Consider the following 12237-nt stretch of genomic DNA (forward strand, 5'->3'; position numbering starts at 1 on the left):
GAAGAAGATGTTTGTGGACTCCACAGAGGGGAGGAGGGAGGTCAGAGAATTCAGAGAATATTTCATTATTGTATTCTAAGTTTGAATGTCAAATCATAAAGGTAAAATTAATTTGAAAAAATATTTTAAAAAGAAAGAAAAGGGACAGGGAAGAAGGGAGGACTCCCCCCTCACGTGTAATGGATCCCCCGGGGATCCAATGAAAGAATGTGGTTGGTCAAGGAAGAATCGGAACTGTGTATCGTCCTTCTTGGCAAGGCTGGTGTGGGGAAAAGTGCCACAGGGAACACCCTCCTCGGACGGGAGAAATTTCACTCGGCTTTTTCATCTAAGCCAACAACTCAGAAAGTTGAGAAGGAGAGTGGGGAATTTAAGGGCCAGAGGTTTTCTGTGATTGACACGCCTGCTGTCTCTAGTTCAGAATCTCTCAAACAGCACAAGCAAGAGATCAAAAACCTCTGCAAGTCCAGTCCTTACGTTCCGGTCTTTGTGATCACTGTGGGCCGTTTCACTCCGGAAGACAAGAAAACTGCTAAAATGGTCAAGAAGGTGTTTAAGAAGAAGTTTGGGGAACGCATGCTTGTCTTGTTCACCCACAAAGAGGATTTGAAAGGTGAATCCTTGGAGGAATATGTGGAGAATTCCCAAAACAAGGCACTCCTGAAACTGGTTAAGAAATGTGGGAATTGCTACATTGCTTTGAATAACAAGGCAGCTGGAGAAGAGAAGGAGGAGGCCTCCAAGCTGCTGATGGAAAAGCTCTGGGACGGATCAAGGCCCTGCAAAGAAAAAGGGAAAGAGGGGGGAAGGGGAAAGAATTGAAGGCTGCTCTTATATCCTCTAGTTCACAGTGTTTCATTTCTTTCTAAAATATGTGAGGCTTCCCTTGTGCCTAATCTGGAAGTTGCAATGAGTGCAGGATGCCACCATTGTTGACAGTAGGGTGCTTGTCAGCCTTGGACACCTGGGCCGATTTGCTGCCAGGCCAAGTTCAAGGTTTTGCTCTCAGGATATTAAGTCCTTAACAGTTTGGGAGCAGTTTAGCCCTGAGATCGCCTGACCCCACATGTGGTCTCTGGATGCTTCGATTGGCAGAATGGGCACAGTTACAGATGCCACATAATATCTGTTCTGCATTGATAAGAAATGGTTCTTTTGGTGTGGCGGCACCAACACTCCCTGCATATCGACATCAGGCAGGCAACTTCGCTAACTTTTTTTTTGCCGCCTGCAAAAAACATTTTTGTTTAGACAAGGCTACTCACATATTTAGAATACTGATAGGTTGTAGTTTGTCGCTGGTTTTAATTTGTGGATGTTTTCATTGTTATTAATCATAATCCTGTTGTTTTATTCATTTTGCAAATTGCTTTGAGGTTTTCTACAATCAAGAGGTAAAGGAATTTTATGAAAATAATAACATAATTGTCTGCTGTTTCCTAAACCGCACGTAGTAGTGGATACATCAATCCACTTCCATTCTCTCAGTTTCTCATTTTTCCTGTCTTAAACTCTCTGGAAATGCATTGTTTTTATTTTTGAACCATTATGAAAGTTTAGCCATATTTTTGTGTCACTTTCTCCTAACAAACACCTTTGTAAATTACGTACATACTTTTGCAAGACACTGTCCCTAATAAAATGCATATTTGCATGTCATTTTCACAGTTATATGCATTCTTGTGAACTCTGGCTGGAGAACTGTGTTGCGAAATTCCACAAAGCGAGGATTTCAGAGATTGGCTGTGTTTCATTTTGTTTTGGAAAGTGGAAATTTATTATTTCCACCTTTCAATGGGAGCTGGATCAAACGGCCACCAACTGTTTTGGATCAGGGGTACATTTTGAATTTGGAGAGAGTGTGGTGGGAGGTAGGAGTCATAAAACTGCTGGCAGGGGTGTGGGGCAGAGCACTATGTGGCTGCCATGGGGAGGGCATGTCATAATGCAAAATTAGAGAGTGTCCAGTCATTGCTGCTTCAGTCTCTCTCCCTACCACCCAATCTTATGCCTGCTGTGTCCTGCTGGTCCTGATTGTGGACAGACAGCTTTCAAAGGCTTAAAAACCCTGTTTCCCCAAACACCAATCCTAAACCAAAGCATACAGTGCCATCCTGTATCCACTTCCTGGGAATAAGCCCCAGGAAACCAAAAGAGGCCTGTTCACATTTACTGCCCTACAGTCAAATAAATGTACAGTCAATTCTTATGAGTGCCTGGACACCAGGTCCTGCACAGCAAGAGACATGCTTGAACCTCTTCCCAAAGTTGTGATATTTTACCATTTGGGAAGGGAATTATTTAACACACATCTCCAGAAAACAATTCTTCTTCTTTTTTTCATATTCAAAAACAGGAGCAGAAAGCATATTTAACCCCCTTCCCCTGTCCCACTTACAACTTTGTACCAAATACTTTTCATTTTTCAATGGAAGCTGGATCAAATTTCTCCTGCATCTCTCATTCCACTTCCTTGTTCCTCAGACCCTTTAATCTGTCTGGTATTTGTAGGGCAGCCCCATGGGAAATCCTATTGAACTCGGTGGGACTTACTTCTGAGTAAACATGGTACGGCTTGCAGTGTGAAGCTGCCTAGTCTTTACCCAGTTACCTGGGAGTAAGCACCATTGAATACCGTGGGATTTACTTATGAGTAGACGGCGCAAGACTCCATTTTCAATTAAGGAATACACACTCCCAGTGTTTCCTGAGAAATGGCTGGCAGCTGAAGCATTGCAATTACGGAATGGAAAGGGGATTGGTGACCTTTTCCTTCAAAATTATAGGAGGGGCTTTGTGCGCTGCCATCACCTTTTCCTATTTAAAATTTTAAAAGATGATGCTGTTAAGGTGCTACACTCAATATGCCAACAAGTTTGGAAAACTCAGCAGTGGCCAGAAGATTGGAGAAGATCAGTCTACATCCCAATCCCAAAGAAGGGCAGTGCCAAAGAATGCTCCAACTACCGCACAATTGCACTCATTTCACACGCCAGTAAGGTTATGCTTAAAATTCTACAAGGAAGGCTCAAGCAGTATGTGGACCGAGAACTCCCAGAAGTGCAAGCTGGATTTAGAAGAGGCAGAGGAACCAGAGACCAAATTGCAAACATGCGCTGGATTATGGAGAAAGCTAGAGAGTTCCAGAAAGACATCTACTTCTGCTTCATTGACTATGCAAAAGCCTTTGACTGTGTCGACCACGGCAAACTATGGCAAGTTCTTAAAGAAATGGGAGTGCCAGATCACCTCATCTGTCTCCTGAGAAATCTCTATGTGGGACAAGAAGCTACAGTTAGAACTGGATATGGAACAACTGATTGGTTCAAAATTGGAAAAGGAGTACGACAAGGCTGTATTTTGTCTCCCTGCTTATTTAACTTATATGCAGAATTCATCATGCGAAAGGCTGGGCTGGATGAATCCCTAGCCGGAATTAAGATTGCCGGAAGAAATATCAACAACCTCAGATATGCAGATGACACAACCTTGATGGCAGAAAGTGAGGAGGAATTAAAGAACCTTTTAATGAGGGTGAAAGAGGAGAGCGCAAAATATGGTCTGAAGCTCAACATCAAAAAAACGAAGATCATGGCCACTGGTCCCATCACCTCCTGGCAAATAGAAGGGGAAGGAATGGAGGTAGTGAGAGATTTTACTTTCTTGGGCTCAATGATCACTGCAGATGGTGACAGCAGCCACGAAATTAAAAGACGCCTGCTTCTTGGGAGAAGGGCAATGACAGGCCTAGACAGCATCTTGAGAAGTAGAGACATCACCTTGCCAACAAAGGTTCGTATAGTTAAAGCTATGGTTTTCCCAGTAGTGATGTATGGAAGTGAGAGCTGGACCATAAAGAAGGCTGATTGCCGAAGAATTGATGCTTTTGAATTATGGTGCTGGAGGAGACTCTTGAGAGTCCCATGGACTGCAAGAAGATCAAACCTCTCCATACTGAAGGAAATCAACCCTGAGTGCTCACTGGAAGGACAGATTGTGAAGCTGAGGCTCCAGTACTTTGGCCACCTCATGAGAAGAGAAGACTCCCTGGAGAAGACCCTGATGCTGGGAAAGATGGAGGGCACAAGGAGAAGGGGACGGCAGAGGACGAGATGGTTGGATAGTGTTTTCGAGGTTACCAGCATGAGTTTGACCAAACTGCGGGAGGCAGTGGAGGACAGAGGTGCCTGGCGTTCTCTGGTCCATGGGGTCACGAAGAGTCGGACACGACTAAACGACTAAACAACAACAACAACAATCACCTTTTCCTCTGTTTGGTGCAGGAATTTTATTTTCAGGATAAGCAGGAGTCCATTTTTGCACCTACACACACCACTTTTAATTGTTCTCCGATACTTCGAGGGGAGGAAAAAGGAAAACCGGGACATTCCAGGATCAAATCAGAAACTGGGATGGCTTATGCAATTCCTGGGCTGTCCCTGGAAAACGGGGGCTCTTTCAGAACATGCATTCTCCCACCTCTTGGTCGGACTATCCCTGATTGAGATTTCAGAAGGCTCTCCCGGCTCAGGAGGACAAGAAAGGCAGAGAAAGCTGCAGGGAAACTATGGGAGTAAACAGCGAAAGCGAAAGCGAAATCTATGTGCTGTGGACCATTTCTGAGAATTTGCACTGTTAGAAATAACACCCTGCCTAGTGTGGGAAACCCCGATAGGCAGGAACTTTTCATATCAGTGGTTTCTATCTTCTGCGCCACCTTAAATGCAAAACAAGATAGCAGTTTCTCTCCTCTTTGCACAACAGCGCAGCAGAGACTTCACACTTTCATCGCACATGTTATGTTTGCTTTATGCTGCACGCAAACCTTATTTCACATGCATATATCTGGAGTGTGTTACACGAATTTATGTTGTTACAGAAATTACAGGGAGGCACATCTTTAAAGTTATTAAATGCTACAAATATTATGCCTGAATGTATCCTTTCGACTTGACAGCTCAGGGAAGATACCTAGTTTTATAAATCATATAAAATCAACCCCTTTGCCAATTTCCTCCATTCCAATGCCATTTTCCCTTGGAAAAAGGACTCTTTCCCCTCCCACCTCCCACCATAATCCCTCAGACACATACACTCCTCCCTTCCCAGGAAATGCCCAGAGCTTATTGTTACCAAGGAAAGCTGAATCCCATCATCGATTTGGGATCTAGATACCAAGGGAATTGTACTTTGGGTGGTGGGCAATTAAGAGGTGTTAGCCTATGTTAATCTTGTTCTTGGGGACTTGCCCCAACATGTCTGTTTATGTTAACTGGGTATAACCCTCCCCTTTCTGGTGTTTTAGTGATGTAGCAATGATGTATTGATGATGGTGTCTGAACTGTATCCTGGGATATGGTGGCAACTCTTAAAAGTCAATGTCGCCCTTTGTTCAGGCTTCACTTGCTGCTGCTGTTGAACCTGTTGTGCAACAATAAAGGATCTAAGTCTACTGACTGATGTTTTGCTCCAAATTGCTTGGCTGGAATTTCCTTCTTTTACTGACCGCAGGGACCCACGGGGGACTGGTACCCCGACGAGCTGGGCTGCTGAGTAGTCTCTCAACCCAGAATTTTCTTTAACAGATGGTGCCCCACGTGGGGCTAGCGGTTCTCCTGTGTGGTTTGGCAGGAATTCTTGAATTTTCCAGCATTCACCAGGCAAGCTTAAAGGTAAAGGTAAAGGTACCCCTGCCCGTACGGGCCAGTCTTGCCAGACTCTGGGGTTGTGCGCCCATCTCACTTAAGAGGCCAGGGGCCAGCGCTGTCCGGAGACACTTCCGGGTCACGTGGCCAGCGTGACATCGCTGCTCTGGCGAGCCAGAGCCGCACACGGAAACGCCGTTTACCTTCCCGCTGGTAAGCGGTCCCTATTTATCTACTTGCACCCGGAGGTGCTTTCGAACTGCTAGGTTGGCAGGCGCTGGGACCGAGCAGCGGGAGCGCACCCCGCCGCAGGGATTCGAACCGCCGACCTTTCGATCGGCAAGTCCTAGGCGCTGAGGCTTTAACCCACAGCGCCACCTGCGTCCCATACCAGGCAAGCTTAGCCTGGGGAAATTGTCCTCATCTCAGGCCATACTGCACAGGCGTAACCACAGAGGTAAGCCCCAAGAAAGGGTGGGCAATTTGCTCTTGGATCATTTAACAGAAAGCAGAGTAGAAAGCTGAGTCATAGAATCGTAAAGTTGGAAGAGACACCCCAAAGGTCATCTAGCCCAACCACCTGCAATGCAGGAATCTCAGCTCAAGCATCCATGATAGATGGCCCTCCGACCTCTGCTTAAAAACCTCCAGAGAAGGAGCACCACCTCCAGAGGGAGACTGTTCCATGGTCAAACTGCTCTTACTGTCAGAAAGTTCTTCCTGATGTTTAGTCAGAACCTCCTTTCTCATAACCTGAAGCCATTGGTTTGAGTCCTACTCTCCAGAGAAGAAGGAAACAATCTTGTTCTCCCTCCCATGGGACAGCCCTTCCGATATTTGAAGATGGCTCTCCTATCTCCTCTCAGTCTCCTCTTTTCCAGGCTAAACATCCCCAACCTCATCAACTGTTCCTCCCAAGGCTTCGTCTCCAGACCCTTGATCATCTTGGTCACCCTCCTCTGCACACCTTCCAGCTTGTCAACATCCTTCTTAAATTGTATTGCCCAGAACGGGATACAGGATTCCAGGTGTGGTCTGACCAGGTGTGGCCTGGCACCTGGAAAGCAACAGCATTCTGGTTGCAACCGGCTTTCTCCTGTTGTGAGGAGACGGTCAATCAGTTCCTTCCTTAGCAGAGCACAAGCTTCACATGAGCCCACAGTGTGATGCAGGAGCAAAAAAGGCTAAGGCTATTCCAGGCTGCCTCCACTGAAGTCTAGTGTCCCAATCAAGGGCAGTAATGCGTCTATAGCACATGGTCTGACTCTGTATAAGGCTGCCTTATACATAGTTCCTGTGTTACTCTAGTCTGCTTGGCATTCTGAATACCCTAGCTGCTGAGAATCACAAGTGTGGATGAGGCCATTGTGCTTACGTCTTGCTTGTGAGCTCCCTGTCGGGGCACCTGGTTTCCAGGTCCGTCTTTTGCCTGATCCATCAGCCGGGCTCTTTTGATGCTCTTTTGGTCCCCTTTTACAGATGGGTAACTGGATGAATCAACTGAGAAGAAAACACTTTCAGTTTCCACTGCTGAGCGTATGTCAAATTTTCAGCTATTAATGTGCCCCCCAAACCTGCATCAGCTCTGAGAGGGACAGGGAGAGTCAGAGGCTGCCAGAAGTTGCAGAGAGAAACAGCCAGACCAGGAAGACCCCCAGGCTGACAAAACTGCCCAGCAGAAGTCAAGGTAGTGAAAACACCCCTCTGTTCTGCTGGAATTAAGCAGAGGGGGGATCCCTCCTGCAGGAGGAAATTGGGAGGGGGATTGGGGGGGGGATATTTTGCAGATGCCACAATGGGCCTTCTGCACTTGGTTTTGTAGGGGCGGTTGGTGGTTGGAGGCAAGGTCTGCCCTCCTGGGTGATGCTCTAAAAGGAAGGGGAAAGGGGGGCACGATCCATGCCAAGGATTCACCCCTTTCTGTTTTTATATAATTTTTATTAAATTTTCTGTTTTACAATTGAAAATACTCATTTTAAATCCTTAAAATAGCAATGACTTCCCTTCTTCTCTTTCCATGGTTCATTTTACATATCATAAATCCCTGCATATTTTACAAAAACTAAACCATTCAGTATTCCATTATTGCATCCATCCAGACTTATTTACACTGCTGAATTTATCTTTATGCCGCCAGCATTTTCAGCTGTACACAATTATTTCTCATATATTCAATAAACAGTTTCCTATCTTCTCTAAACGTATGTTCTTCTTGTTCTCTTACTCTGTACATTAAGTCTGCAAGTTGTGCATATTCAGTCAACTTAAGCTGCCATTCTCCTTTGGTTGGGACCTCGCTCGTTTTCCATTTTGGCGCTAACAAAACACGGGCCGCAGTGGTGGCACACATAAACAACCTTTTCTGACACCTGGGAATTTCAGTCTGAATTATCCCCAACAGAAAGGACTCGTCTTTTGTTTCCCAGTCTAATAACAGATTATACATTTTAAACAAAAGTTTCTCTTTGTTTCATAGAAGTTCTTTTTTGAATTGTGAGCTTTGGTGCGAAAAACCATTCTTCCTATCTACTTTAAACATTTCATGTGACCGATGGTATTGCAACCAATCCGTAATATGGCTCCTTACATTTTCCATTGATTTCAACATTCCTTGTTTTGCTAGAGAGGACATGCAAGGGGATGTTTGGTCCAGCCAGTCGAAACTTCCTGTTCCTCCTGGCCTGGAGCATCCTTCCTTGCTGTGACTAGTGGGTGGGAGTGACCTTTCCAGACGTGGTAAAAGGCCAAGTCACCCTGCCACCTTTCTCTTTCCTCCCCTTTTTGTCCTGCCTGCTTCCTGCCTCCCCTGGACTGGACTGCTGGCTGCCATAGCAGTCCCTCCGGTCATCTCCCATATGGGGTAAACCTGTTTGTACATGTTTGTAACTTTAAGCCTTAAGCCTGCCTTCAGGGATCACACTGTGCTCGGCCGGATCATATGTAAAACTACTTTTCGTTACTTATGAATAAGACTGTGGTGTCTTTATTCTTTTAGGAGGGATTCAAAAGGGTCTTACCAGGAATATTAGAACATACAGTGGTGCCTCGCAAGACGAAATTAATCCATTTCGTATAGCAGTTTTTTCGTCTTGCGAAGCAAGCCCATTGACAGCTTAGTGGATTAGCGCTATTAGCGGTTTAGCGGCTTTTAGTGATCAGCTGTTAAGCGGCTTAGTGGCTTAGGGAAAGGGGGGGAAAGGGGGGGAACCGCAGGAACTCGCAAGACAATTTCGTCTTGCGAAGCAAGCCCATAGGGAAATTCGTTTTGCGAAGCACCTCCAAAATGGAAAACCCTTTCGTCTAGCGGGTTTTCCGTCTTGCGAGGCGTTCGTCTTGCGGGGCACCACTGTATCTCAATCTAGACAAGCCAGATTGAATTGCTAGTTGTCTTAAGAAACTCACACGAATTTGCAACCAGCTGTGTCAGAAGCGGACTGCACTCTGCTAAGTGAAGAAACTTGCTAGCACAAGTTAGGAAGGATATTAATACACAATATATTCTCTCCTGCCACCCTGAACAGTCCCACAAGACCATCTAGTCCAACCCCCACAACGCAGGAATCACATCTAAAGGATCCATGACAGATGGCCACCCAGCCTGTTTAAAAACCTACAAGGAAGGAGATTCCACCACCTTCTGAGGGAGTCTGTTTAGCATCAAACAGTTCTTGCCTTCAGAAAGTTCCTCTTGAGGCTTAGTTAGAATCTCCTTTTTTGTAAATCAAATCCACTGGTTTGGATCCTGCCCTCCGGAGAAATAGAAAACAAGCTTGCTCCCTCTTCGGTGTGGCTAGAATGTAGAAGGGGCGTTCTCAGGTGAAGTCATTCGGTTTAGAGTTTGATTTGTAGCCATGTTTACCCAGAACTGAGCTTATCTGCAAACGTTCTTGCCTTGTACAACAAGTGGGAATGGAAGGACCTCTAAGTTTTGGTTCTTCCAGTTTCTATAATTCCCTTTTGGACAACAACTGGTCCCATCACCTCCTGGCAAATAGAAGGAGAAGAAATGGAGGCAGTGAGAGATTTTACTTTCTTGGGCTCCATGATCACTGCAGATGGTGACAGCAGTCACAAAATTAAGAGACGCCTGCTCCTTGGGAGAAAGGCGATGGCAAACCTAGACAGCATCTTAAAAAGCAGAGAATCATCTTGCCAACAAAGGTCTATATAGTTAAAGCCGTGGTTTTCCCAGTAGTGATGTATGGAAGTGAGAGCTGGACCATAAAGAAGGCTGATCGCCAAAGAATGGATGCTTTTGAATTCTGGTGCTGGAGGAGACTCTTGAGAGTCCCATGGACTGCAAGATGATCCAACCTATCCATTCTGAAGGAAATCAGCCCTGAGTGCTCACTGGAAGGACAGATCATGAAGCTGAGGCTCCAGTACTTTGGCCACCTCATGAGAAGAGAAGACTCCCTGGAAAAGACCCTGATGTTGGGAAAGATGGAGGGCCCAAGGAGAAGGGGACGACAGAGGACGAGATGGTGGGACAGTGTTCTCAAAGCTACCAGCATGAGTCTGACCAAACTGCGGGAGTCAGTGGAAGACAGAAGTGCCTGGCAATCCTGCTCAGCCCCTTTCTCCTCACCCTCCTTATCCCATGGCCTTCTTTTGAGACGTCAGCAAGCCTTGACTAAACCCTCCCAGTTCTATATCCGCAGCCTTAAAGGCTGGCCACTTGGCAAGCCGAGACGGAATCATAGAATTGTAGAGTTGGAAGAGACCCCCAGGGATGCAGGAATCTCAGCTCAAGCATCCCTGACAGATGGCCATCCAACCTCTGCTTCAAAACCTCCCAGGAAGCAGAGTCCACCACCTCCCAAAGGAGTCCATTCCATGGTTCAATGGCTCTTCTGATGTTGAGATGGAATCTCCTTCCTTGTCATTTGAATCCATTGGTTCAGGTCCTATCAAGGTGTGTGTGTGTGTGTCTCTCTCTCTCTCTGTGTGTGTGTGTGTGTGTGCGCGCGCGCGCGCGCCTGTAATGATGCTGCCATCCCACAATCTCCCACAAAACCTTGCCTTTCATCCTCCTCCATTCCCCTCCTCCTCCTTGCCTAAGCTGGGAGCTCCTGAATGGCTGGTTTGTGTGAATGTGCCCTCAAAGCCCACACGCCATTTTGAGCCCTTCGTTGGAGGCATTGTGTGTCTGTGGGGGGGGGAATGAGGGTTGTCTTTGGGTGGAACGGACTCCCTTGGAAAGTGGTGAACTCTCTCTCTCGTCGGAGGTTTTGAAGCAGAGCTTGGATGGCCATCTGCTTGAGTTGAGATTCCTGCATTGCAGAAGGTTGGGCAGGTCCCTTCCAACTCCACAACACTACGGTTCTGTGATTCCAGGCCACCCACCAGGGCCTCTAAGCCCCACTGGCCCACTGCCTTTTTGCTGCCATCCTCCAAAGAGGAGAGGGCAGGCCTGCCAGGCACCTGGTGGGTGCATGTGTGAGTCCACCCAGAGGACTGTAGTCAACCAAGCTCTCTAAGAGGAGACCTGTTGAGCCAGAGCGAGCCACGCCTATGGGCATCAATGGACAGACCCATTGCACGGGCTCCTGCCCAGAGCCGCTCTGTGTCAGCCGAACCCTCGGTCATCCACTCTCCTGTTTCTGTTTGATCTGCACTCCCTGCTGGATTGTAAAAGGGTCTGAACAGCCAGACGTCCAGCTTGGAGTCCCTACGGCAGCTGGAGGTCACGCCCAGCAGTGAGTCCACCTGCGAGACCCTCTCTCAATTCGGCAACACCGACTCCAGGGTAAAAAGCAAGCACACACCCCTTCCCCACCCCCTTCCCCACCCCGCAGGTCTCCTGCTCTCCGCCTGACACCCTTCTCCACGCCACCCCTCGTGTTTTCCCCCTCCCTCCCTTGCACCGCCTTCCCCATTGCCTGTGAGAAACCCACCCTGCAGTGTTGCCCACAAATGCACAGCACCCCCTGTATGTGTGGGAGCAAAGGGTTTTTGCTGGCAGTGGGGTCAGCACACAGCCCTTGTAAGCCAAAGGAGCCCAGAGGGAGAGAGGGTTGGGTGTGCTGGAAGTGAGCTTAGGAGGATCGAAGGGCAGCTGTTATCAGGGCATGCATGCGTTCTGAGTGGCACAGAGCTCTTCGACAGACACACACTATAGAAGCTGGAAATAGAGAAGGCGTATAGAAATAAAGAGATAATATATTTGTTAGATATTATCCTTCCTTACTCACATTTGTGAGTTCAGCAGAGTACATCCCCTTTGCTGAAAATAATAATAAGAAGGAAGCTGTTGATAAACTAGTGTTAGCCCTTTAATTTAAGCAATCCAGGATGGTTTATCACAGATTGGATTTCCTGGTGTTCCCCTTTCTCCCCCTCTTAAAACAATAAACACACAGTATTCTTATTAGTAAAGATAGATTTAGGTTCTCGCCCGGTTTCACAGCAGCAGTCCTGCACCAGGCTTAAAAGGTAGTTACAGACATATATGGTAGTTTAGTTTAAAGTGGAGTTTGAGCTGTTTCTCATACTGAGCGCATGTCCTACATCCCTAGTCATTGAAGAGAAGAGATGACAGAGATTGGAGATCAGGAATCAAGAGAGCGAGTAGGCCGGGGACGTGACCAGC

At 46.8% G+C, this 12237-nt stretch overlaps 3 protein-coding genes and 1 pseudogene across 4 annotated transcripts in view; 2 read left to right on the forward strand and 2 right to left on the reverse strand.

The window, feature by feature from the left end:
• LOC310827680 (uncharacterized protein) overlaps positions 1–12237 on the reverse strand; it is a 919426-nt gene that overhangs the window by 312359 nt on the left and 594830 nt on the right. The gene's annotated exons all lie outside the window — the stretch shown is intronic.
• Positions 1–12237, forward strand: part of GIMAP8 (GTPase, IMAP family member 8) — a 212140-nt gene that overhangs the window by 157234 nt on the left and 42669 nt on the right. The gene's annotated exons all lie outside the window — the stretch shown is intronic.
• The window catches only part of LOC310827821 (erythroblast NAD(P)(+)--arginine ADP-ribosyltransferase-like), an 840324-nt gene that overhangs the window by 151097 nt on the left and 676990 nt on the right, over positions 1–12237 (reverse strand). The gene's annotated exons all lie outside the window — the stretch shown is intronic.
• Positions 208–1659, forward strand: LOC310828586 (GTPase IMAP family member 5 pseudogene; annotated as a pseudogene). The gene has a single exon. The product of its transcript is annotated as a GTPase IMAP family member 5 pseudogene (transcript).

The sequence above is a fragment of the Podarcis gaigeae genome, assembly GCF_964106915.1.
Source record: "Podarcis gaigeae genome assembly, chromosome: 12".
Taxonomy (NCBI): domain Eukaryota; kingdom Metazoa; phylum Chordata; class Lepidosauria; order Squamata; family Lacertidae; genus Podarcis; species Podarcis gaigeae.